Source organism: Ovis aries, chromosome 14 (assembly GCF_016772045.2).
Source record: "Ovis aries strain OAR_USU_Benz2616 breed Rambouillet chromosome 14, ARS-UI_Ramb_v3.0, whole genome shotgun sequence".
Classification (NCBI taxonomy): domain Eukaryota; kingdom Metazoa; phylum Chordata; class Mammalia; order Artiodactyla; family Bovidae; genus Ovis; species Ovis aries.
Window position 1 is genome coordinate 21,006,944 of NC_056067.1, and position 27,561 is coordinate 21,034,504.

The following is a 27,561-nucleotide window of genomic DNA, read 5'->3' on the forward strand; positions in this document are numbered from 1 at the left end:
AGATGGCACCACCCCTATGGCAGAAAGTGAAGAGGAACTAAAGAGCCTCTTGATGAAAATGAAAGAGGAGAGTGAAAAAGTTGGCTTAAAAATCAACATTCAGGAAACTAATATCATGGCATCGATTCCCATCACTTCATGGAAAATAGATGGGGAAACAATGGAAACAGTGAGAGACTTTATTTTCAGGGGCTCCAAAATCACTGCAGGTGGTGACTGAAATTAAAAGATATTTGCTCCTTGGAAGAAAAGCTATGACCAACCTAGACAGCATATTAAAAAGCAGAGACATCATTTTACCAACAAAGGTCCATCTAGTCAAAGCTATAGTTTTTCCAATAGTCATGTATGGATGTGAGAGTTGGACTATAAAGAAAGCTGAGTGCCAAAGAATTGATGCTTTTGAACTGTGGTGTTGGAGAAGACTCTTGGACCCTTGGACAGCAAGGAGATCCAACCAGTCCATCCTAAAGGAAATCAGTCCTGAATGTTCATTGAAAAGACTGATGCTGAAGCTGAAACTCCAATACTTTGGCCACCTGATGTGAAGAGCTGACTCATTTGAAAAGACCCTGATGCTGGGAAAGATTGAAGGCAGGAGAAGGGGACAACAGAGGATGTGATGGTTGGATGGCATCACTGACGCGATGGACATTAATTTGATTAGGCTACGGGAGTTGGTGATGGACAGGGAAGCCTGCAGTACTGCAGTCCATGGGGTCACAAAGAGTCAGACATGACTGAGCGACTGAACTGAATTATCTTTGTAGGTCTCATGCAAAGATCATCTTTGTGATAGGATCTGACTGCCCACTGCATTAAAAATCTTCTCTCCCTCCAAATCTCACAGGGCCTGAATATTCCCCAATATTCCCAGATGGTTTTGTCTAAATTAAATATTATCTTCTTCTAAGGTTTTTGTTTTAAATGTTCTCTGAAGGGACAAGATATGGATGGCTAATAGGTCAGCGTGGGTTTGTTTATCGCCTGCCTTTTCCTGTCTCAGGAAACTGTGGAATCTAACAACAATGGACATGAGACATGTCCAAGAACTTGGTAAAAGGTGGTGTCAGGGTGAGGAGTAATGAAGAAATCCTCCCAGCTCAGGACTTCCCTGCTGGTCCAGTGGTTAGAAGTCTGCCTTGCAATGCAGAGGACGTGGGTTCAGTCCCTGGTCGGGGAACTAAGACCCAACGTGCCACTGAGCAACTGAGCTTGCACATGTAAACTACTGAGCTCTGGAGCTGGCTCCGCAACTAGAGAGAAGCCACACGCTGCAACAAATACCCCATGTGCCTCAACAAAGACCCAACACAGCCAGATAAATAAGTCCTTTTTAAATGAGGGGTGATGTCAGAAAAAAGAGAGAAAGAAGTCCCCCACCTCTGCAGAGGAATCTGTTTCGAGTTATACTCCTCCGTGCTACACTTCCCAGATCTCCGGCCCTCCTTTAAAATCCAAAGAATAACTGCTCACCAATCTCTCAAGCCAGGACTGAGGACTGATGACTTCAGTCTCCAAGTGAAAGTAAAATAATGATGAAAATTAAAAAGAATCATAAAACATATTTTATAATTATATGTAAATCATTATGTGTACATACCTCATTTTATAACATGTCACATGTATGCGTGCATGCTGAGTCTCTCAGTCGTGTCCCATTTTTTGCAGCCCCGTGCACTGTAGCCCGCCAGGCTCCTCTGTCCGTGTGATTCTCCAGGCAAGAATACTGGAGTGGGTTACCATTTCCTCCTCCAGAGGATTTTCCCAGCCCAGGGATTGAACCTGTGTTTCCTGCGGCTCCTGTGTTGGGAGGTGAACTCTTTACCACTGCACCATCTGGGAAGAAACAACATGTTACACAATTGTATAAAAATAACTTTATTGTGTAGTTAATATAATAAATATAGATAACATACATTGTAGTATAAATAATAAAAATAAAATGAAGAGGAGGAGGGTCTATAGAGAATCTTCTGTGTGTCTTGCGCTTTCCATGCATTATCTTACTTAGTCTTCAACATAATGCCCCTTCTGTGCCCACTGAGAAAGAGGAGCAGTTCTCCAGGGCCTCACCAAGTAAGGGACAGAGTCGGAAACTGAACCAGGATACACGTGAGTCTCCAAATGCGCCAAACTCTGTTCTCCCTCCTACTTGGGTCTGGTACTAAAAATAAATATTTTTTAAATAAATACTTTTGGGAAATTTGATCAGGTAAATAGAGCAATTTCTTCAAAAATAGATTGCAAAGAAAAGAGGGAGAGGGGGGACTTGTAAGTTAAAAAGACATAACAACCACAGATAATGAATGAGCTTTGCTTGGATTCTAATTCAAACAAGCCATTTGTGTACAGAACTGAACTGAACTGGTGGTATCGCAGTGAACACAGCTGCCTCCCAAATAAGACATTTGTTAAAGAGAAGGAAAGGAAAGGAGAAAAGAGAAAGAAGGAAGGGTGGAAAAAAGGAAGGGAGGGAGGGAGTAAAGGAGAGAGGCAGGAAAAAAGAGAGAGAAAGAGGACTCAATCCAGGAAATCTCACTGGATATGTGATGAGTTAAGGAATTTTTATTAATACTTTTGGTTGGTAATAACATATTCTCCTTATTTTCTTAAACAAAAATTCATGGTGTAATATTTGCAGCTGAAATGACATGACCTCTGAGACTGGCTTCAAAATCACCCAGTGGAGAAGGAGGGTAGAGAGATAAACAAGGTTGGCCTGAGTTCACAGTTGCCGAAGCTGGGTACTAAGCACTAGGAATTTCATCTCTTAGCCTCTCAACTTATATATGTTTGAAACTCATAAAATAAACAAATAAAAATGTTCAATGAAAGGAAAAACGGCACTATTTTTAATGGATATTTGCCTAACCCTCTGATTATATTATCTTTGGAAAAAAACAAGAAGTACTGAATGGAACCCTTTAAAAGTGTGAACTTTATGGTAGGGGAGTTATAGCTCAGTAAACTCTTTTTTTAATGATATAGACAAAAGAGACTAACGCAGATTAAAATACAGCCAATCACATCATGTTCCTAAATTTTCATCTAGTATCTCTTAGTGGATGACTTTTAGTATGCACACATACTTGGAAAAAGAAAAAGCAAGCGACTGTGTCTTATCTGAGCTCGTCTCACCAGTTCTGGACTATTATTCAATCCCTTTGGCTCACATTCACCAGGATGTCTTCAGGAAATTCACATGAATTCCACAAGCACAAAACCAGATACATTTGCAAAAGCCCTTTCTCTTCTCAACCCTCTTGGAAAAGGGAGGAGCTGGTGAAGACTTGCTGTGTAGTCCTGAGAGGCTGTGAAGAATGCCGAGGGAAGGAGGAGGCATTGTAGAGTGCACTTGGCCCCGGCCCCTAGAGCAACAAACTGCCCACATGCTGGCCTTGGGAGAAGCTCCCAGTCTGCTCTGAGCAGCCCTCACCTCTGGGAACAGTGATAACCTCCTAACTGGCTTTGCTGCCTTGCGGCCACAGCACTCTTACCCTCCTCCGTCACATCCCATGTTGATTAAAGCCAAGTCAGAGGGCCTTGCCTTCGAGTTGCGGTGCTGGAGGAGACTCTTGAGAGTCCCTGTGACTACAAGAAGATCAAACCAGTCCATCCTAAAGGAAATCAACCCTGAATATTCATTGAAAGGACTAACGCTGAAGCAGAAGCACCAATACCTTGGCCGCCTGATGCAAAGGGCCGATTCACTGGAAAAGACCCTGATGCTGGGAGAGATTGAGGGCAGGAGGAGAAGGGGGCAACAGAGGATAAGATGGTTGGATGGCATCACTGACTCAATGGACATGAGTTTGAGCAAGCTGCAGGAGATAGTGAAAGACAAGGAAACCTGGCATGCTGCAGTCCACAGGGTCACAGTCGGAGACAACTTAGTGACTGAAGCGCAACAACAGAGGGGCCTTGTTGCTCTCAAGATAAGAATCAGCAGCATAACTGTGGCCTAATGTCCAGCAAAGTGTGGTCTCTCACTCTCCCTCTAACCTGTCTTACATCCATGCCTATTTCTCTCTCAGCTCCAGAACACTGATATTCTTCTCCCAGGAGTCAAACATCCTCCCACCACAGGGCCTTTGCACATGCTGACCCCTTACCATGGTTAATACCTACGAATCTTTGAGATCTGGAGATCTCAACACACACAATGCTTTTCTCAGAGCAAGCTTTCCCTGACATCCCTCAGTCAAATTCCCCCATTTTTTGTTTCAACATATTTGCCACAGTTGGAATTCCACACTTATTTGATTAGCACCCTTATAGGCTAGAAATACCATGAAGAATAAAACTATGTCTTATTTTGCTCACCACTGGATCCCTAGGGTCCACAAAGCCTGGAATATGTATATAGATGTATGTATATCTGGAATAAGCACAGAATATCCATCAAATTTATAAAAAGGAATTAATGAAAGAAGAATGAATGAAGGGATAGATCAATGAACCCTCCAAAGCACAGACCCCCGCAGTCACTGTTTGTAAAGAACTGCACAAGTTCCATCAAAGTGTCCCCTCTTGCAAATGTGACAGTTATTCCCAAGGATACCTTAAAAATAAACCCATATACAATGAAACCTACTTAAGCAGAACTCATCAGTGGCCTTCTCTCTCTGGCACAAATCCATTTCATGGAAAGAATTTTTAGTGCTTTAATGATGCCTTTCTGCCTTACAGCATATGACAATTCAGAGCAATTAGCTCTACAACTATAATATGAAAAGGTTGGAATGCATTTAAATTGGAATTGATTTTTGTTTAATCTGTGTTTTCATGGGTGGAAATCGGGTTTTTCTGAGCCAGCTCATTAGAAACGGCATGGTGGTAGGGCTTCAGGGGATGTTAAAGCTCCTCCTTCCCAAGAGAAGGGACTGAACTCACCTGCATTCAGTTTGACTTTCTCTGGAGTTATTTCTCCCTCCACAGTTCTGCCCTGAACTTGGACTTCATCTCACCTGATCTGTAAATGTCTGCTTTTAGGCATGTATACCCCTTCGTCATTTACACACCCTACCCATTACTTTCATCCTGCCCAAGGTCATTGGCCTCGAGGGGTTTGTCTTGGTCTATATGCTTTGAAATGGGATCCCTGATGCAACTTAGTACTTTAATGCAGGCTAGTTTCTGCCAAGAATGAAGACCAGGGGATAGTTGAGTGGGCAGGAGTCATGGCGTCAGCTCTTTGGCTTTATTAGATAATAAAAATACCATCTATCTTTGGTGAAGTGCAGAGATTCTCCCGCTTAACATATGCAATGAAATCACATATGGCATATTTTAAACATGCCGCCCAAGCAGCAAAGCAGCCCTAGTAAGTCAACATATCTAGAGGTAGGGATTGGACATCTGTATATTTTTAAAGTACCACAGTGGTTCTGATATACAGCTGATGCACTGGTCTGCAGCTTGGAAAGAGCTCTCACCTCAATTCTAAGATAAGTAATGATCACCCCCATTGTACAGAAATGGAAACTGAGGCTCAGAGAAGTTAAGTGACTTGCCCAACTGAGGCAGGACATAGATGGGTCCTAGGCTGAGCTGCAGGAGCTTGTCCCCTGTCAACAGATGCTTCAAGATGAAGAGGAGGAAGAGCCGAGCCCTGCCCAGATAAGAGTCCACGCATTTCTCATTCTTGAGGTCATGGAGATCTTCCTGACTGTATAGGCAGAAAAGCTCCTTGGAGGTCAAAAAGGGAGTGATGTCAATCTACCCATAGGGCTCTTCACTAGAATCCATCTTGGCTAGAAGCACACGCACACAGGGGAGGAGCCTGAGATAAACGCAATATGAACTCAGAACCAGGCAAAGCAAAATGATAGGCCAAAGGACACCCATGGGTGTCCAAAGGGAAGAAACGCCCCGTGAAAATGATTCAAAGTGCCATGAGGGCACCACGCTCTCGCAGCCTGCCCCTATGTCCAGCCGCCAATACTCTCCCCCTTTTCATAATAAGCACTTCATTCGTTTCACTATTTTCTCTCTGTGAAAATTCATTTCGACACAGCTGACAGGCCAGGTCTTGTCACTGGCCTTTGGTCTAGTGGCTAGGATCCAATGCTCTCACAGCCACGGCCTGACTTCAATCTCTGGCTGGGGCGCCAGAATCCTGTTTTAAATCACCACAGGCCAAGACCTCCTGAGATCACAAAGACATACAGTTTGCAAATAGCCTAATAGAGACTCAAACAAAAGTGTGAGCCTCAAAGTCCTTTAGACCAGAATGAATGGAGGGTAGAGTATACTCAATAACTAATAAAGATAATGATTAATGGAAGTGTAGTCTGAAGCTGCTTAGCTGGATGGATAATCAGTTCAGTCATTCAGTCGTGTCCAACTCTCTGCAGCTCCATGGATGGCAGCATGCCAGGCTTCCCTGTCCATCCCCAACTCCTGGAGTTTCTTCAGACTCACATCCATTGAGTCAGTGATGCCATCCAACCATCTCATCCTCTTCTCCTCCTCTCCCTCTTCTCCTCCTGCCCTCAATCTTTCCCAGAATCAGGGTCTTTTCCAATGAGTCAGCTCTTCACATCAAGTGACCAAAGTATTGGAGCTTCAGCATCAGTCCTTCAAATTAATATTCAGGGTTGATTTCCTTTAGGATCGAATAGTTTGATCTCCTTGTTGTCCAAGGGACTTTCAAGAGTCTTCTTCAGCACCACAATTCAAAAGAATCAATTTTTTGGCACTCAGCCTTCTTTATGGTCCAATTCTCATATCTGTACTTGACTACTAGAAAAAGCATAGCTTTGACTATATAGAACTTTGTCAGCAAAGTGACATTTCTGCTTTTTAATACTGTCTAGGTTTGTCATAGCTTTCCTTCCAAGAGACAAGCATCTTTTAATTTCAAGGCTGCAGTCACCGTCCTCAATGATTTGGGAGCCCAAGAAAATAAAAGCTGCCACTGTTTCCACTTTTTCCCCTTCTATTTTCCATGAAGTGATGGAACTGGATAACATGATCTTATTTTTCTGAATGTTGAGTTTTAAGCCAGCTTTTTTACTTTCCTCTCTCACCCTCATCAAGAGGATTTTTAGCTCCTCTTTGTTCTCTGCCATTAGAGTGGTATCATCTGCATATCTGAGGTTGTTGATATTTCTCCTGGCAATCTTGATTCCAGCTTGTAATTCATCCAGTCCAGCATTTCACATGATGTACTCTGCATATAAGTTAAATAAGCAGAGTGACAATATGCAGACTTGACGTATTCCTGGGTTGGCACACGCTTTTAATTCATTTCCAAGTGTTTTGGAGAATAAGTCAGCACTTTCCTGAGGAAAGAGGCCACAAGGGCTTCCTTCCATCAAGTTGCGGTGGTTAGTGTTGTGTGACCGTCTGTACTGTCCACACTGCTGATTACAGCAGGCTGGACACAAAGTCAGTTACAACCAGGGGGATAGCGGATGCTTACTTGATCACGCCCTGATCACCACTAGTCAGCAGCTCAGAACAGAATTTGGTGTAAGGTATTTGGGGGTGGAGGGCTGCAAGAAGGCAGCAGAAGTGAAGAGGAAGTAGTGGAAGTGGAAAATGGAGGGAGAAGCATTCAAGAGGAAGCAGAGACAGAAAAGTCATAAGTACAACAGTATTACAAGATTAGGAGGAGCAGATGCCTACTCTTCAGGGTGACAAGATGGCCAGATCATTATTGCAGCTCATTCCAGTTCTTTGAGACTCTCCTTATGGGACGGCTGGGACAAATCTGTCTCCTTCACATCTCTGGGTATTCCTAAGATTATCCATTCATGCCATCCTCGTGCCTAAAAGATACCGGACAAGCACAGTGAAACAACGGCAATACTAAGGCATCTTCCTGCTTGCTGAGCATCGCAAAGGAGGCCTGTTTGGCCTTCTGCCTCCAGAGGCTGAACTGGTTGACCATGGAGTTTCCCAGAATCCTTTGCACCTCTGAGAACCGGCAGGGCATCCATTGCTCTCCTGGATCACAGCCTAACGGAGCTGAGTCGGCATTCCTTTGCCTCTACTGCCCTCTAGCGTTCACTTGCTATAGTTATCTTTAGACACCATTTAAAAGAAACTTTACAAATCCACCCATCACTTCATGGAAATTCATTAAACATATATGATATGTTCACTTTTCCATATGTGTATTAAACCTTGAAAGCGAAAGTGAAGTCGCTCAGTCGTGTCCGACTTTTTGCGACCCCATGGAGCGTAGCTGGCACCAGGCTTCTCCATCCATGGGATTTTTCAGGCAAGAGCACCGGAGTGGGTTGCTATTTCCTTCTCCAAGGGATCTTCCCGACCAAGGGATCGAACTCAGGTCTCCCGTCTTGCGTGCAGACGCTTTGCTGTCTGAGCCACCAGGGAAGCTTAGTTCAAAATATTTTAAAAGTCTGTCCATGCATCTATTTATCAAATACTTATCAAGTGCTACCGCAGGATAAGCGCCTTTTAGATCACAGAAAACCGTGTTTGCCCTCATGGAGACTAGCTTGGGAGACTGACAACAGACCTCACAAATGAATGAGAAAGTACAGCTGCGACAGTGATGCAGAGGACAGATCCATGGAGAATCGACTTGGCAGGGAGGTTAGGGAAAGCTTCCCAGGGGAAGTGAGAATAGAAGAAACCGAGAGGGCAGGGTTAGAATTACAAGGTTCAAAAGGCCGGAGAGGAGCACATCCAAGATCTCAAGAGAAAATGGTATGCATTTGAAGAAGCAAAAGAAGTTGCGTGTAGCTGGGATGTAAAAAAAAGTAAGAATGGGAGACTGGAGAGGAAACTGGAGGACAGTCTTTACGGGGTCTTGCTGACCACATACAAATTTTGATCTCTATGGAAACCACTGAAGAAAGCTTCTTTTTTGTTTTGTTTTGTTGGGATCACATAGGTGATCCTGTGTGAATGCTAGGTTGCTTCAGTCATGTCCAATTCTTTCTGACCCCACAGATGGTAACCCGCCAGGCTCCTCTGTCCATGGGATTCTCCAGGCAAGAATACTGTAGTGGGTTGCCATGCCCTCCTCCAGGGGATCTTCCTATCCTAGGGATCGAACCCAGGTCTCCTGCACTGTAGGTGGATTCTTTGCCACTAGGAAAGCCCAAGAATACTGGAGTGGGTAGCCTATCCCTTCTCCAGGGGATCTTCCCAACCCAGGAATTGAACTTAGGGTCTCCTGCACTGCAGGCAGATTCTTTACCAGCTGAGCAGAGTAGCAGGATGGATAGTGGCACCATTTCCCATGATAGGGAACACTGTCAGAGAAACAGATTTAGGAGAGCAGGCAGTGAGAGGAGAGCAAGTTTGGTGTGGGCAAATTAAGGTTAACGTGCCTTTAGGACATTCAAGTAGATATGTTGGTCCATTCATTTATTCAACAAATAACTTTTTAAAACTGCATTTATTGATCACTTAATACATGTCAGGTACTATTATAGACTTTTTCCCTTATAGAGTTTACGTTATAGCTCATCCCCAGGGCTCCACTCTGACAATAAGAATTATTTTGAGCCAAAGATAATTAACAAAAAACAGACACAAAATAAGTTGTCTGCCCTCCCTTAGTCTAACAGAACGCAGAACATAAATTCCCCTCCTGAGGGTATTCCCCCACTCCTTCCCATACCAAGAAGGGAAAAACAGTCTTATCATCAGAGATGTGATGCCCCTGAGAAAAAGTCTCTACCAACAAATCTTACTAGCTAAGCCTTATCTATCACTGCTGTGCTAAGTCGCTTCAGTTGTGTCCGACTCCGCAACTCCGTGAACTATAGTCTGCCAGACTCCTCTGTCCATGGGATTCTCCAGGCAAGAACACTGGAATGGTTTGCCACACCTTCCCCCAAGGGATCTTCCTGACCCAGGGATCGAACCCCTGTCTCCTGTGGCTCCTGCGTTGCAGGCGGATTCTTTACCACTGAGCCACCGAGGAAGCCCCTATCAGTCATTAGTTTCCTCATATATTTGCCTTCTGGAAAGGTACCACCCCTAAAAGATCGGTCCTTTTCTTTGTCTCATCACTTTTCTACAAAATTATGTATGTTTGCTTGAAATGCTAGATAAGCCCAAGTTCTAATCATGCCTTTGAGTTACTCATCACTGAGTACTCTTGGGTGTATGCATGCTGTATGAGGTACACGTTAATAAACAATTGGTGGTTTTTCTCTTATTAATTTATCTTTTTGTTAGTCTAATTGCCGGGTCCCCAGCCAATGAAGCTAAGATAGGTAGAAGGAAACATTTTTTTTTCCACACCAGGCAGATGAAAATCTAGTCAGTATTCAATAAATTTTTTCTGAGACCCAGTTACCCATGGGATACTGAACTCAGTGTCTCTTGACCGAGAGATTCCATTTCCTACCTTCATTCTTGTGCCTTGCCAAAGTAGCCATCCTTCATGTCCTCTGTGACATTACTCAAAAGCCAAACCAGAGTATGCTAGGTGGGACCCAGTCTTAAGATGCCGTCCTAGTATCTCCATTCACATGGGCACCCAGCGAGACCATTTACGTTGAAAGCAATGTAAAATGCGTTCTTATATTATTATTCATTCAAACCATGCTCAGACCTTGAGAAGCATTTCTCCCTGAAAGTTCCCAGACGTAAGAGTCAAGAGCTTTGAGGAGGTAGTGAAGAAAACTTTAAGAGTCCTTAAGCAGAAGAACTAGAGAAACATCAAGACTTGAGTAGGAAGGGAGATTAGTTAGATCTAGTTGGATCTGTCTCACTAGCCTTGTGAAGTTGCTCAGTCATGTCCGACTCTTTGTGACCGCATGGATTGTAGCCTACCAGGCTCCTCTGTCCATGGGATTTTCCAGGCAAGAGTACCGGAGTGGGTTGCCATTTCCTTCTCCAGGGAATCTTCCCAACCCAGGGATTGAACCTGGGTCTCCTGCATTGTAGTCAGATGCTTTACCATCTGAGCTACCAGGGAAGTCACCCAAGGTGATTTCCATGGAACACTGTCTTCTGAAGATACCCAGAAACAAAATTATACCATAATCCAAAAAGCTTGAAAAAATCTTTTATGTTTTCTTGCTCCTTTTAAATGTTATGATGTACATCAAGACATTAAAGGAGCTGAAAAAATCCTACAGCAAAGGAACTTGTTGAAACTCTATGAGAAATATGTTTCCAAATTGATTTAAACACCAGACTTTTATTCTCATAATACTTACCAACATACCAATATACCTGGGAATACATTCTGATAAATACATGTAAGTGATATAATGGAAATAATAACAGACACTATTATTTATTATCTACTCTATGTCATATACTTTCCATCATCTTGTGTAATCTGTCAAACAACTTGATATTATATTTTCATGAATATTCTATAAATGTATATCTTCTACTATATATGCATATATGACATATACATATTATAATATTACATACTATTTAACAGATGAAAGAACTGAGGATTAGAATGGGTAAATAATTTCTCCAAGGCCACATAACCGGTCAGTGGTCAAATGAGGCTTTGAATGAAGGTTCTTAACCATTGCTTCCACCCTACTCCAAATCCTTTTCCATGCTTGAACAGACCCTTAAAATCATGGCTAAGAATTGTCCCATTCCCTTTTTTTTTTAAGTGTCTTTTTTTTTTTCTCTTTAAATTTATTTTGGCGCTATACAGCATGTGGGATCTTAGTTCCCCACCCAGGGATCAAACCCACACCTCCTGCAGTGGAAGCTGGGAGTCTTGACCACTGGACATTCAAGAAAGTCCTTAAATGTCTTTGCATACATCTGCCAAAATAGGAAACTCACCATTTCTTCAAATAGCATATTTCATTATGGAATATCTTTAAATATTTTAAAAGTTCTTTATATTGAGTTGAAATCTGTCTTTATGTAACTTCCACTCATTATTTCTAGTTTCCACCTCAGGGATGACATAGATTAAGCTACTGTATTTCTATAAAGGAACAGTTCAAATATTTGAAGACAGCTGCTTGTCTTCCATCTGCTGTCAGGAAGGTAACCAAATTATAATTATATTTTTGGAAGTGGACTATATTGAGGTCCACCTATGTTGCTGCTGGGGAAGGAAATGGCAACCCACTCCAGTGTTCTTGCCTGGAGAATCCCAGGGACAGAGGAGCCTGGTGGGCTGCCGTCTATGGGGTCGCACAGAGTCGGACACGACTGAAGCGACTCAGCAGCAGCAGCAGCATGTTGTTGCAAACGACAAGATTTCGTTCTTTTTCGTCCTTTTTGAGAAGAATGTGTACTCTGTTGCTTTGAATGTAATGTTCTATATTTGTCTAAGTCGTGGGGTATAATATGTTGTCTAAGGCTAATGTTTCATTACTGATTTTTTGTCTGGATGATCTATCCATTGATGAAAGTAGGGTATCAAAGTCCCCAACTGTTAATGCGTTGGTATTTCTCTCTTTGGGTTTCTCTGGTAGCTCAGTAAGAATCCACCTGCAATGCAGGAGACCCAGGTTCAGTCCCTAGGTTTGGAAGATTCCCTGGATAAGGAAATGGCAACCCACTCTAGTATTCTTGCCTGGAGAAACCCATGGACAACTGTTAGACTGGTTAACATTTGCTTTAAAATTTAAGTTCTGCGTTGGTGTCATAAATATTTACAAATGTTATATCCTCTTTCTGCACTGCCCTCTCTATCATATGTAATGCCTTTCTTTTTCTCCAATCACAGTCTTTGTTTTGTTTTTTTCTTTAAAAAAAAAAAAGAAGTGGACTATCATTAGTGTGTAAAGCAGGGCTTGAAATAGGTCTTATAAATGTTTTGCCTCATTCACATTCTCTTGGAAGATTTCCTAGTTTCCACAGTGGCACAAAGAAAGAAAGCAAAATTTTTAATCATTGGGGGCCAAGAGAGAGAGGGAGAAAAAGAAAGGGATTGACAACGTGTGTGTGACGTGTGTGTTCGTATGCACTTTCGAACAAGTATATACAAACGAATTTGATGCTTAATAAGTTCTAAAAAGGAAGAAAGAAATCTTAGGACAAAGCAGAATTATGTAATTGTGTAACAGAAATACGTTGATCAAAGCGTGAGCATTCCCAATACTCCCACACTGAAGAATTCTTTCTTTGCCTACTGGTTTCAGAGGTCTGTGATATTGACATGGAGGTGATTCTGCAAAAGAGAGAAGACAGGAGAGAGAATCTAGCTTGCTTAATTCCTGGCCTCTTTTTCCTTATGGAGAATTTCCAGGTAATGAGCCAAGCAGAAAAGAAACTTTAACACAAAATAAAATAGCAAGGCAAAATTGATCTGCAGAATAAAGAATAAGGAGGAAGATGGAGAGGGATGAAAAAAAGAAAAGTACCAGGAACTGGAAGTTGGGAAAGTGTTTTGAGGGCATTCGACAAGAGCCTCAAGGGCAGTTTTGAGTGTAGGAGAATTGAGTAGGAGAGGGAAAGGAATTTTAATATGTGTTGCTGTGGGTTTTGAAATGGATGTTTCTTAAGGTTCTTGAAGCAAGGCAGTAACAATTGAAATTCCTTTTCAATTAATTTTAGTTCATAGACTGGTTTTTTGAACCTGTGGCGGATTCATGTTGATGTATAGTAAAACTAATACAATATTATAAAGTAATTAACCTCCAATTAAAATAAATAAATTTATATTTTAAAAATAGAGATAAAACTGGGCATCTTGTGCTGTGGGGTTTAGGAGGATTGCATTTTTGACATTCCTCTTTTGTCATATCCTCCATCTGCTGCAGATGGACATTAGGCCAGGGCATTAAAAAAATTCATTGGAAAGAGGATTAAAGTTTGCCACCTCCTAACATGCCGTAGAGAGTCGTTAGTTAAGTTTTATTTGGTGCAAAATGAGGACTATAACTCAGAACACTGCCTTTCAGATAGTTCTGAGAAACCTCTCCAAAGAGGTAGGGGGGATGCTCAGCATATGTGCAATTTGGGTGATTCATTCTCTCAAGCACATATTTTTTGCAGAAGGTTGCTGCTTGTCTCGTGAAGGTTACTACTAGTCATGAGCACCAGATGTCGCCATGAAGTATTTTAGTGCTTTTCTAGATAGGGGGAGATACACGAATTGGGCTCATAAAATCTTCTCCTGAAAGTATCTAACTATCTGAAGTTCTGTCCTGCCAGTTTTTCCCAGAGCTCAGAGTGCCTCATTCCTGATCTCCTCCACCCTGAGCTCCTTTCAGGGGGAGTTGAAGGTCAGCAGCTGGCAGTTTATAATTCAGTCCTTATAGAGGTAGAAGGCAAGTGCCAATTTATAGCTGGCAATAGGAATTAGGTTGAGTTCACGGCATTTGAGTTTGAGCAAACTCCGGGAGCTAGTGAAGGACAGGGAAGCCTGGCGTGCTGCAGGGGCCCATACGGAGTCCAGACACGACTGAGCAGCTGAGTACCAAGGCATTTGAGTTCTTGGAATCTCTTATCTGCCATGTTAAAAGATAAACCAAGGCATATTAAAATTTCAAGAGTTAATCTGAAAAAAAAATCAATTAAAACCAGGCCGCACCAAACAGGAAGTGGTCAGGAATACTCTACTGATCGAAGATTAAGGGAAAGACTCTACAGAGAAGATGAAGAAGCAAAGGAAGGAAATTATTTGACTGACTGTAGTTTAAAGCCCATTTGGCTGTTTGTGATTGGTCATCCATAGTGTTTCTATGTCTTAAACTTGGAGTGTTACAGGATTAGATTTTGATTCACTAATGTGGGCCACCACACCACTACAGCTGCCTCAGTCCAATGGCCTCCTCATGTAATTAATTTGAGAGCCTAAAAGCAAGATTTCTACCAAAAAAAAAAAAAAAACCTGTTGTCATAAATCCCTCCCCCGAAGCAACTCTGATCTTTCTCCCCATCCCACCCAAACAGACATTGTCATGAAACTACCATACCTCTCATTCAGTCTCCTGAGGGCTCAGTTATGTTTCAGATAATTCACCCTCCACCTTTACATGGTCTTCGTCTCCTGTGTCTCCATATCCAGATCTTCTTTCCCTTATAAAGACATCAGTCATTGGACGAAGGGCGCACTCTAATCCAGCATGAACCCAGTTTAATTTGACTACTTCTTCAAATCCTATTTCCAAATAAGATTATATCCCAAGGTTCTGGACATAAATGGCAGGGGATGCTCTTCAACCCACTCCCATGGTTAAAGCCACAACCTCTAGAGTTTGGGTTTCCTTGGCAACTCAGTTGGTAAAGAATCTGCCTGCACTGCAGAAGACTAGGGGTCAATCCCTGGGTCAGGAAGATCTCCTGAAGAATGAAAAGGCAACCCCCTCTAGTATTCCTGCCTGGAGAATCCCATGGACAGAGGAGCCTGGAGGGCTATCATTCATAGGGTCACAAAGAGTCAGAAACAACTGAAGCGAGTAAGCATGTATGCTAGAGTTCAAATTCTTGTCTTAACCTAAGTCAGTTCAGTTCAGTTCAGTCGCTTAGTCATGTCTGACTCTTTGCAACCCCATGGATTGCAGCACGCCAGGCCTCCCTGTCCATCACCAACTCCCAGAGTTTACCCAAACTAGTGTCCTTTGAGTTGGTGATGCCATCCAACCATCTCATCCTCTGTCGTCCCCTTTTCCTCCTGCCCTCAATCTTTCCCAGCATCAGGGTCTTTAACCTAAGTACCTGTGTGAATTTGAATAATTCACCTGATCTTCACAAATCTGTTGTCTCACCCATCATGTGTGAATTTTATGGCCTTGTGGACCAAATTAGGTAATGTTTGTAAAGTCTTTGAGCACACTGCTTGGCCTTTGGAAAGTGTCCGCACTTGGAGGCATTGATCATCATCTCCCATCAATCTAACGCTTCATCCTTTTCTGGCTTTTCTGTGCTTTTCTATCCAACCTGCTCTTTAAATATTGGTTTTTCCAAGAGTTCTTTCTTCCCTACTCTTCTGCCGCAGGCAGCTCCTCCCCTCGAGGTATGTGTGTTCTGATGACTCTGTTGAGGTGAAAACTTCCTTTTTCAACTTGGATCCAGCAGTTGGGAGCCTGAAAAATTTAACTGAAAAAAATTATTTTAAAATAGAGAGTAACAGAAAGAGAGACAAAGTTTATTTTCAAACGTGCATACAGGAATTTTCAATAATGGAAAACTCATGGAAAATCCCAAGGGAAAGTGTACATATGTATCAATTCAATTTAACAAAAGAGGGGGATTTTATTTAGGGTTTCAGTGACAGAATATGGAAGTTTCTACTGCTTCTCAATGCTAATGGTAATGGGCAGTCTGTCTTCTTAGCAACTGAATTTTTAGGAAACTCCCTAGGAGGGAGGTCAATAGCTCCTATATTTTCAGGAGGCTCTGCTTTGAGCAGATAAAGAAAATTCAGATAAGATTTCTTTCTGTATGACTGTGCTCACTTTACATGTTTTAATGTTTTCACTTTAACCAGAGTGGTGATCCCGTGCTTAAGACTCTGTGCTTCCACTTGCAGATGGCACAGGTTCAAGCCCTGGTTGAGGAATTAAGATCCCATGTGCCTCACAATGCAGCCTAAATAAATAAGTAAAATTAGTGTTTATACTAATTCTGGGGATCCGAAAGAATCTCCACATTTCCCTCATCTGAAACTCCCCTAGAAGTTTCACACACAAGAAAAGAAACTAGGTCGTTTGCTGTGGAGAGCTAAGCGAGAAGTTGCAAGGTGAAAGACCTCCGAAGGGAGTGAAGACTAGGGATTCGAATGTGAAATCGAAAAAGAAAAATGATTGAAGTAAACTATAAATGCAGTCTCTGCATTCAGGAGGCAGCCCGCCGAGATTTTGTTGTTGAACACAAGTTTGCCTGCCCAACGCACAGTGTTTGTAGTTAGGAACAGAGAAAGGTTCATTACTGCAGGGCCATGCAAGAAGAGCAGGCAGACCACACACACTCAAAAGACCCGAAATCCCCAAAGGCTTTCAGATAAGGGTTGTTTTGTTTTATTGGGATATAGTTGCTTCACAATATTGTGTTAGTTTCTGCTGTACAATGAAGTCAGCCAGTTATACGTACACACACCTCACCCCTCATTCATCTAGGTCACCAGGGAGCACCGAGCTAAGCTCCCTGAGCTATGCAGCAGGTTCCCCAAGGGTTTTTAAAGGCAATATTTGGCGTGAAGGCTACAGGGTGCCTGACTTTCTTCTGATTGGCTAGTGGCAAGATAATATGGTGATGTTTCAAGAATCTCAATCATCAGTCTTCTGTTCCAATCCAACTGGGGTCCAGTACTTGAGGGTGTTAGTTTCTGCACAACTCAGATCTTATGGGTATCTCTTGAAGAGGAACTAAGACTCTGTTCTGGGCCTTCCCAGGTGGCACTCGTAGTAAAGAACCAGCCTGCAATGCAGAAGATGTAGGAGACTCAGTTTCGATGCCTGGGTTTGGGAAGAACCCCTGAAGACGGGCATGGCAACCCACTCCAGTATTCTTGCCAGGGGAATCTTGTGGACAGAGGAGCCTGGCATGCTATGGTCCATGGGGCCAAAAAGAGTAGGACATGACTGAAGCGACTTAGCACACAGATCGCCGTTTCATTCCCTCACTTTCCTAATTAGTAACTGCTTGGATCTGCTCTTTGGAATTCGAGGGGGACCTGGGAGACTAAAGTCCTTTTCTGAACACAAGAAATGGAGAACACAGAAAGAGCTCTGTGTTCCAGACAGCCCCACAGGGTCCAGCTCAGTTCCAGCTTCTAGATGTTGGATTTAAAGCATCTTTAGGGAAGATGTTTAGTGGCAGTGTTTCAGGAAGGAGGACCCCTACCAAGGCTTGAGAGTGGGCTCTTGACTAACCCTCAGAAATGAATTATCTGAGGAGACACAGGTGCTGACCAAGCAAGAGACTTTATCGGGAAGGGGAGCCTGGGTGGAAAGCAGGAGGGTAAAGGAAACCAGGAAGACTGCTCTGCCGTGTGGCTTGCATTCTCAGGTTTTCTGGTGATGGGATTAGTTTCCAGTTGTCTCTGCCCAATCATTGTGAGCCAGGGTCCTTCCTGGTGGCACACACATTGCTCAACCAAGATGGATTCCAGTGAGGAGCATTCTGGGATGTTGGTAGGACATGTGGTATCTCTTTTTGACCTTTCAAGAATTCTTCTGGTTGGCAGTGGCTTGTTAGTTCTGTGTTCCCAACCAGGACCTCCTGTCATAAAATAACTCACGGAAATTGTTACTGTGGTGCCTGGCCAGGGTGGGCGTTATCAGTCAGTGTTTCCCCTAAGAGTAGTGTCACGGTAACTTCCTGTAGCAGAGCGTGAAGACATAAGTTTTCCAGTGAACTCTGAGTGACCTGCCCTCATAGACCCTTTGAATTTCTATCAAGTCCAGCTCCAGTTTTCAGGGTTTCCAGAAAGGGGCAGTTTTAGTTTTCAATCATGTCAAGTCAGGAGAGTGGGAGAAAAATTGAAAGTATTAACTGCTGACAAAATGCAAGTGACCGCAGGATCCAGTTTACAAAAAGAAGAAAAATAGCTCAAAGACAAGAAACGGGACTAGTATCTGAAAACCCACAAGAGTGGGTTATAGTTTTCCATAGAAACATGTAATTTCTCCTACAATCACCTATTTTCATAAAAAACAATCAAAGTAAGATCATTATTGATTGCACGCTGCTAAGTTGCTTCAGTCGTGTCCAACTCTATGCGAGCCCATAGACTGGACTATGCAGCTCACCAGGCTCCCCCGTCCCTGGGATTCTCCAGGCAAGAACACGAGTGGGTTGCCATTTCCTTCTCCAATACACGAAAGTGAAAAGTGAAAGCGAAGTCACAACCCCATGAACCGCAGCCTACCAGGCTCCTCCGTCCATGGGATTTTCCAGGAAGGAGTACTGCAGTGGGGTGCCATTGCCTTCTCCATTGATTGCATAGTAAGTCTGATTTCATTAAATTTGACCTGCTTATTTACATAAATGCAGCAAGAATGGCAACTAATGCCACAGTTCTATTAAAGTTTGCTTTGCTGGAAACAAAACTGTGTTACTGAAATTGGGACGGGAACCTGTGGTCTTTTAACTGAGATTGTACTTGGTCTCAGGACTTAGTGAAACTCAGGTTCTTGATGTCTCATCACAGAAAGAATTCAGTGAGAGACAAAGTGATAGTTAAGAAGTGGATTTGTTTAGAGAGAAACACACTCCACAGACAGAGCATGAGCCATCTCAGAAGGCAAGCACAGCCTTGAAATATGGCATGGTTAGTTTCTATGGGCTGGGTAATGTTATAGCTAAAGAGTGAGAGGGTTATTCCAACCATTTCAGGGAAGGGGTGGGCATTTTCAGGAATGGGCCACTACTCACTTTTTGGTCTCTAGTTGACCTCAGAACTGTTATGGCACTGGTGGGTGTGTCATTTAGCTTGCTGATGCATTAAGATGAGCATATACTGAGGCTCTGGAGAAGGAAATGGCACCCCACTCCAGTACTCTTGCCGGGAGAATCCCATGGACGGAGGAGCCTGGTAGGCTACAGTCGAACACAACTGAGCAACTTCACTTTTGCTTTTCACTTTCGTGCATTGGAGAAGGGAATGGCAACCCATTCCAGTGTTTTTGCCTGGAGAATCCCAGGGACAGAGGAGCCTGGTGGGTTGCCGTCTATGGGGTTGCAGAGTCGGACACGACTGAAGTGACTTAGCAGCGGCAGCAGCATACTGAGGCTCAAGGTCTAGTGGAAGTCAACCTGTTCTCCATCTTGGACCCATTCGGTTCTAATCAGCTTATGTCATGCCCTTGGTCTATGTCCCATCTTTTCAAGTTTGTGCCCTGCCCCCTTCCCTCCTGCTTCAGAACTTCTCATAAAAAATCTCAGATTGGACTTCTGAAAGTGTACTTTAGACTAGAAAGTCAAGCCAAGAACTTGCCATCAACTATCTACTCTGCCTAAAGGTTTGGATAAAATCCTCTCTTCTCAAAGCTCCCAGGATATCCTCTTTCCTGCACCCTCCAGAAAGTGACTTTCCTTATTCACCTGTATGGCTGGGAATCCTGTAATTCATAGAATAACCCAATTATTTCAAGAAAGCTTCATAAGCAATGACTCCATAAAGTCAATTCTATTTCCTTAAAACTGTCTGGTAGCATTTGATTTTATGTACATCATTCTCAAATACGGCATTCTAGTAAAAATTTTGGTTACATGATCAATTTTTCCAACTATATAATTAAATGGAAGCCAAGTTCTTATTTAACTTATGCAAGTAACTATATTGCCATGAATATAACAACACTTAAAAAGAAGTATGTGAATTCTGGAAGTATCAAGAAGGGAGAAAAAGAGAAGTGCTTCAGTTTTGTTTACAAACATTTAATATACAAAATTGTTGTAAGTTATAGATATCTTAAGAGAAACGGGAAAGGGGTTCCTTGTATCCAGAAGGTGTAATATTAAAGAACCAGCAATGTTCCCCTAAAAATGTCATAAAAATTATAATAAATTTTCATGAGTTCAATCAGTCTCATGTAATTAATTCTTGTTCTACTTGCTCTTGGGTTAGCAGTTGCAACTAGAGTTCTCTACCCAGTCCAGTGTAATCATCTCAAAGTTATTAATACCATCAGAAGTCTGTACCCCAGAGTACATGCCATAGCCCTTTCTATGAGCCTGAGATGGTCCCTTTTTTTGAAGATGAAGCATTCTGGATTTTATCTGATCATAAAGCACTATTTGTAAATAATAAGAGACTTAACATGACCATGGTTTAAAATTTGATGAAATTTCATTATAAAAGTAACACAATTTGGTTGTTTCTGTGATACACAACATTTTAAATAATAATTGGAATTGTAACTGCTAATAGTATGCCAGGATATTTCATGGAAGGTACTGATACATTTTTAGAAACTTCAAACAGTTTCTGAATACATACATTAATACTATTTATCCATATAAATAAAGCCTAGGGAAGGTTAAGCGTCACTTTTTATTTGACAATGCTATTCATGCAGTTTAACACATCAAACAAACCCAATTAGTTTAACATCTTTCTTTTTACAAAGAGAGGTAAAAAACACTCTTTGAGATGTTCTAGGAACCTTTTGTGAAATCTCAAAGTCAGTTGAAGGTCAAAAAGATTTCATTTAGAATTTGTTTGGGGGAAGTTGTCAAAAATGTCAAAGTGTTTAAACACTTCATTAACCAGAAGCACAGATCTCTATGCAACAATAGTTAATTGTCAATTTAACCAAAATAACAATAAGAAGTTTTCAAAAGTAAACATAGGGAGCAACATGGTTATTAAAAAAAATAAACAGCTCTTATAAAATGTGAGAAGAACTGTTTCTCTTAAATAATTGAGGACATGATAAAGACAACACAGGAAATTATTGTGGTAAGATTCAGAGTTGTTTCCTAGGTGGATTAATCAAAAGGTAGAGAAAATGTTTTACAATCTCTTACTGAAAACAGGCCTACAATTCAACACATTTTATCCTTAAGAGAGAGAAAAATCAGACTCTAGTTTTGCATTAGTGTGCTATCAATATTAAAGTTCACTTTAAAATCTTATAACAAATTCACTTATCCAGTTTGACCACATGAGATTAAATATTCTCTTTGTCTCTCTTCCCCTGTCTCTCTTTCTCTCCCACAAACGTTTTACAAGTTTCTAGACCCATTCAGTTCTTGTCCTACATTTTCCTCTTTCTTATTCTGGAACAACTTTGACACAACTATTTTAGGATGAAATTACTCTCTTTTTTTCCTTAACAGAAACATAGCCTTAACACCTTGTATACTTTTTTTTTTAATCAAAAACATATCCTACTTTCCTGGTACATTTTGCATAGATTTTTTTCCTTCACCCTTATTACTTCTAGTAGTGTCTCTTACATATACTGATTATAATTCTCAATCCTTAGATTTTCTTTTTTTAAGAGAAAACTAGAAAATAGTGAAACAGATGCTGTTGTTGCTGCCGTGTTGAGTCCAGAACCGCAGGAGGCTAGGAGGACAGGAGGCTAGAGGATGTGCGAAGGATGCTGACCTGCTGACTGGGTCTAGAGACCCCAAGGAGGAGGGGGAAGTGGAGGAGGAATGAGTGGACCCCTTACAGCAGTGAGAGGGCAAGGCGAGCAGCTGGAGAAATGTGTAAAGGCTCATGAACAGCTAGAGCTCTGAGATGAGCATGTAGCCTCCAGGTCACAGGCAGAGGAGGACTGCACAGAGGAGCTCTTCAACTTCTTGCATGTGAGGGACCACTGTATGACCCACAAATTGGTTAACAGCTTGAAATAAGCGTGCAGATTCATTCACCCCAGCCTTCGTCACCTGGGCATCGGGATATTTCCTTATGGTTTTGAACATATTGTTTATTGTGTAATCCGGTTCATGTGAATCTCAAAGATTTGGGCTTAGGCAAGTAGCTTCTATGTAATTATCAGTGACTTCATCTTAATGAAATCCAGTGATCAGCTTAGGCAAGTAGCTTCTACATAATTATCAGTGATTTCATCTTAATGAAATCCAGGGACCACGCATAAAAAAAAAAAAAAAAAAAAAACCTAGGAAATAAACAATGGTGATATACCAGCATTCAGTAGTTGATAAGCAAAAGTATGAATACACCATCTCACAATTTCTAGAGCCATATGCTTCCTTATAGTACAATTTCTCAATGTGGCAAAAGAACATGTTTATTAACAGGTCCAAGTATCTTTATTCTCTATATAAAAATAAGAAGTCAGGTCAACTCCATTGCTGCCCTGCAAATAGTTTCATTAGTACCATCTTTCTAGATTCCATATACATGCGCTAATATACAATATTTGTCTTTCTCTTCTGACTTACTTCGCTCTGTACTTTAGACCCTATGACTGATTCACGTTGATGTATAGCAAAAATCAGCACAATACTGTAATTATCTTTTTTATCTTTTAATTGATAATCACTTTACAGAATTGTGTTGTTTTCTGCCACACGTCAACATGAATCAGCCATAGATATACGTATGTCCCCTCCCTCTGAACCTCCCTCCCATCTCCCTTCCCATCCCACCCCTCTAGGTTGATACAGAGCTCCTGTTTAAGTTACCTGAGTCATACAGCAAATTCCCACTGGCTATCTCTTTTACATATGGTAATATAAGTTTCCACGTTACTCTCTCCTCCAATAAAAAACTTAAAATAAAAATAAAACTTTTTTTAATTAAAAAAAAAAGAAGGCAAGGGGACTTCCCTGATTGTCCAGTGGCTAAGTATCCACCTTCCAAAGTAGGGGATATGGGTTTCAACCCTGGTCAGAGAACTAAGATCCCACATAGTGTGGGGCAAGTCAGCCTGTGCATTGTGACTAAGACCCAATGTAGCCAAATAAATACATAAATTTTTTTTAAAAAAAGAAAAAGAAACAGGAGACAATGTTCTCTTGCGCACATGCACTCTGTCTCACTCTCTTTTTTAACCAGTGCCACCTGGCTTGTGGGATCCTAGTTCCCCAACCAGGGATTGAACCCGGGCCCTCAGCAGTGAAAACTTGGAGTCCTAACCACTGGACCACCAGGGAATTCCCACTCTTTCTCTCTTTCTTTCACTCTTTCTTTCTCCATTTCCTTCCTCTTTCTTTCTCACGTGAAAATACAGGGAGACACCTACAAGCCGGAAAATGACCTTTCACCACAATCCCAGAACACTTGTATCCTGATCTTAGACTTCCAGCCTCTGAAACTGTGCAAAATAAATATTTGCTGTGTGACCCTCCCAATTTATGATATCTTGTTAAAGCAGCCCAAACTGACTACGACACACAATAACACAAACGTCACATGTTTGCATACGAAAGTTGGTCCTCGTCTTTGCTCCACTTTATATTTTTATCCGAATTGTGCTTCTGGCAGATGGAACAAGCTGTCACCTCCTCAATATGGGGGTTAAAGCTTTGTCCAATATTTGTAGAGGAGATTTTTAAGATTTTTTCTCCTTTTCTTGATATATTAATATAAACTTAAGGAGGCTATGGACTAAATTTTGTTTGCCATTAGTCTGCTTGTTCTTTCTCAGCCTCATGTCCCTTGAGAGCCCCTGAGGAGGACCAAGGGTTACCTGAAGTTCCAGGGACTCTAGGGAGTTGAAGGGCTAAAATGGAAAGATAGAAAATCCAGCTTGGGAGATTTATGTTTTCCCAAAGGCACTATTATCCTTAGAAAAGTCACACCAAGAAGAAAGGAGGCAGGCATAGCTAGTGCCTTGGTGGCAGAATGTAGGTCAGTGGGGTGTGAGAGAAAAGGAGCTAGTCTACTGAAAAGTTCCCAGAGAGAAACAGGATCAAGTAGGGAGAACAGAGGGGCCTTGAAAGCAAAGCCAGAAAGGAGAACTTCGAGCCCAAGAGGTATCTCCCAAACAAAGACGCTAGATTGTAACTCAGCTTCAGAAAGTATACCCATTTCAACTATGACTCAAACATAAGTATCTTCCCTGGTGGGTCAGATGGTAAAGAATCTGCCTGCAGTGCATGAGACCTGGGTTCAATCCCTGGGCTGGGAAGATCCCCTGGAGGAGGGCATGGCAACCCACTCCAGTATTCTTGCCTGAAGAATCCCACGGACAGAGGAGCCTGGCAGGCTACAGTCCATGGGGTCGCAAAGAGTTGGACACAACTTAGCGACTTTCGCTTTCTTCACTTTTTTTACTTCACAGGGCCAAAAATCAAAGAGGACACAGAAGGTATCAACCCTCATACCCAAAGGTAGCCAAGGAGGAAGGAAGGAAGCATCTCATTGCCATAGTGATGAACACGGGCAGTGGGGAGAGAGACAAGAGTCGTTACAGGATGAGACCTTTCAAGATTTAGATTTCAATGAATTCCCTGAGAGTTGCTAATGGTCAGTAGAACCGCACTCCAGATGTGGTACCCAGACCACCCATATTTCAGTCGTGTCTGACTCCTTTCTGCCCCATGGACTGTAGCCCACCAGGCTCCTCTGTCCATGGGATTTCCCAGGCAAGAATACTGGAGTGGGTTGCCATTTCCTTCTCCAGGGGATCTTCCCGACCCAGAGATCGAATCTGCGACTCTTAAGTCTCCTGCATTGGCAGGCAGGCTTATCTCTAGCACCACCTAGGAAGCCCCATTTCTACCCTTAAGCAGGTAGAAAACCAGAGTAAACTTTTCAGTTTCCAAAACCAGGTTCTCAGGAAAGGAGAATCCCACGGACAGAGGAGCCTGGCAGGCTACACTGTGACAGCTACACTTTTAGCTATCACAAGACAAAACAGTAGCACAAAAGACAGACAGAACAGCTACCTGTAACAAAAGTCCCAATATCCAAAGAACTTGTGGATGGGAGGAGTGGACTGGGAGGGAATGACGTAGAAAAGAATGGCTTTATTGCTTTCCCAGGCAAAGGGGGACATGGTAGGTGCCTGCCCCCCAAAAAGTGTAAATCCCAACCCAGGAGGATTTGATAAGGAGTCTGTAGCAAGGGGCTTCCCTGGTGGCTCAGACGGTAAAAAAAGAAATCTGCCTGCAATGTAGGAAACCCAACTTCAGTCCCTGAGTCGGGAAGATCCGCTGGAGAAGGGAATGGCAACACAGCCCACTATTCTTGCCTGGAGAATTCCATGGACAGAGGAAACTGGCGGGCTACAGTCTGGGGGAGGTCGCAGAGTCAGACACGACTGAGGGACTAATGCACTTTCTGGGAACAAGTTTAGGGTGGGGTTCCTCTCGAGATCAGGGTGTGGGCAGGGCCTGCACTCCCTTAATCCTGTCTCAGGTGGTCTCCACCCTAGAGAATTTGATGAAGGGTTTGAGAACAGTGGTTCAAAGCTGAGGTCTCTGACAAAAGCAGGGTTGGCAGTCCCTTCATCTCATCTCCCAGGTGGCCAGTCTCCTAATCTTGGTAAGTTTCCCTGGTCCCTTTAATCTTCACTTGGGTGATTTCTTGGCTGTTCCTCTCTTATTTAAAAACAGCAAAGAACTGGCTTTAACCAAAAACTTTCTTCTGTAAATCAAAAATTTGGAAAATCTTTTTTGGAAAGGCAGGGAGAGGCTCTTACTGTCCTTGCTTGGCCAGAGTCTGGCGGAGACCCAGGATTCTGACTGGTAAAATAAAGTTTACCTTCGCTGGCATGGTCAAAGGTCCTGGGATCTCAGCAGCAGTCCCCTGAGAGTGGAGAATCCCAACATCCCATCTTTATTGCCAAAAGTCTTGGGAAGAAAACTTTTCCAGCTTCTGTCCAACAGTTGGGGCCTGATAATTTAAATGAGAAAAAAAAAAAAAAACAGATTAACAAGAGAAAACAGAACATTAATTTTCACACAAGCTTGTGGGAGCTCCCAGTCATGGAAATCTCTTGAAATAACCCACAGGAAAGGTATAGACGTGTGTGCGTGCCTGCTCAGGTGTCTGACTCTTTTATGACCCCGTGGACTAGCCCACCAGACTCCTCTGTCCATGGGATTTCCCAGGCAAGAATACAGGAGTGGGTTGCCATTTCGTTCTCCAGGAATGTGCATATAAACCAATTTAACAAAGAGCAGTGGGTTTAGGGCTTCAGTGGGAGAGTATGAAAGGTTCTGTTGGGCTTTTTGATGCTAATGAGAATGGACAGTCCCTCGTCTTGGCAGCTAAATTCACAGGAAACTGCCTAGGAGGAGGTTTAATGGCAGCTGTATTTTGTAATGGCTCTGCTTCAGGCACCTAAAGGAAGTTTACACAGCATCAATTTCTGCACCTTCTGTGCTCAAATGTTTTCACTTTAAAGTAATCTTTATACCAATTCTGAGGGTCCAAGAGGATCGCCACAATTCTCAAAGGAGTTCTCCAAGTCTCACCTTCTGGGACCAAACTGCCTCGTACATGTTCCAGCTCTGTCTGGGAAAGCTGAAAGACCTGGGGTAAATTACTTACTCCTGTGTTTCAATATGCAGAAAGAGAATGGAGTGATTGAAAGGGTTAAACAAGTCCTATGTGTGAAGCATTTGGAATGCCTGGACACAGTAAGAGTGATACAAGGGTTTCCTATTGTTATTTTTTTATTGCAGTATAACTGACATATAAGATTATACTCATTTCAAATGTACAAAGTAATGATTCAACATTTAGGTATATTTCAAAATGATCACCACAGTATGTTTAGATAGCATCCATCACCAAGCTGAAGAATTATCTTTTTGTGTCCTATAAGTTTCTCAAACTCAACCATTCCAAAACTCATCTTCTCTCTAAATCTGTCCCTCAGGAATTCCCTGGCGGTCCAGTGGTTAGGGGTCTGCGCTTTCACTGCCAAAGGTCCTGGTTCAGTACCTGGTCGCGAAACAGATCCCACCAAGCCTCTTGGTGCAGTTTTTGTTTGTTTGTTTTAAAGTCATAAAAAAAATAGATAAACTTTTCCTTCCTCCCATTTTCCTTCCTCCTAGAGTCCCTTTTTCATGTGGTGGCACCACCAGCAGCCCCATCACCCAAGCAGAAACTCTGATTTCTCTCTCCCCTTTCACCCCATGTAAAATCAACCGCTAAAACTGGTTCATTTTAACCCCTAAATACTGCTTGAGTTTGTTCTCTTCATTCTCGCTTTTCTGTCAGAGTTGATTATTGCTTAGCACTTCCCCATCTTGTCGATGTTGGTTTTGGCCGCATGGCTCGCCATGGGCAGTGGGATAGTATTAGAC

At 42.4% G+C, this 27,561-nt stretch overlaps 1 long non-coding RNA gene across 1 annotated transcript; it reads right to left on the reverse strand.

Annotated features, from left to right (window-relative positions):
• Nucleotides 1-1,609: 1,609 nt before the first annotated feature.
• LOC132657675 (uncharacterized) lies at nucleotides 1,610-26,142 on the reverse strand. Its single transcript, XR_009596163.1, has 3 exons — nucleotides 26,009-26,142; nucleotides 14,853-15,975; nucleotides 1,610-1,839 (listed from the first exon to the last, which is right to left on the reverse strand). It is a non-coding gene; the product is annotated as an uncharacterized LOC132657675 (long non-coding RNA).
• Nucleotides 26,143-27,561: the final 1,419 nt, after the last annotated feature.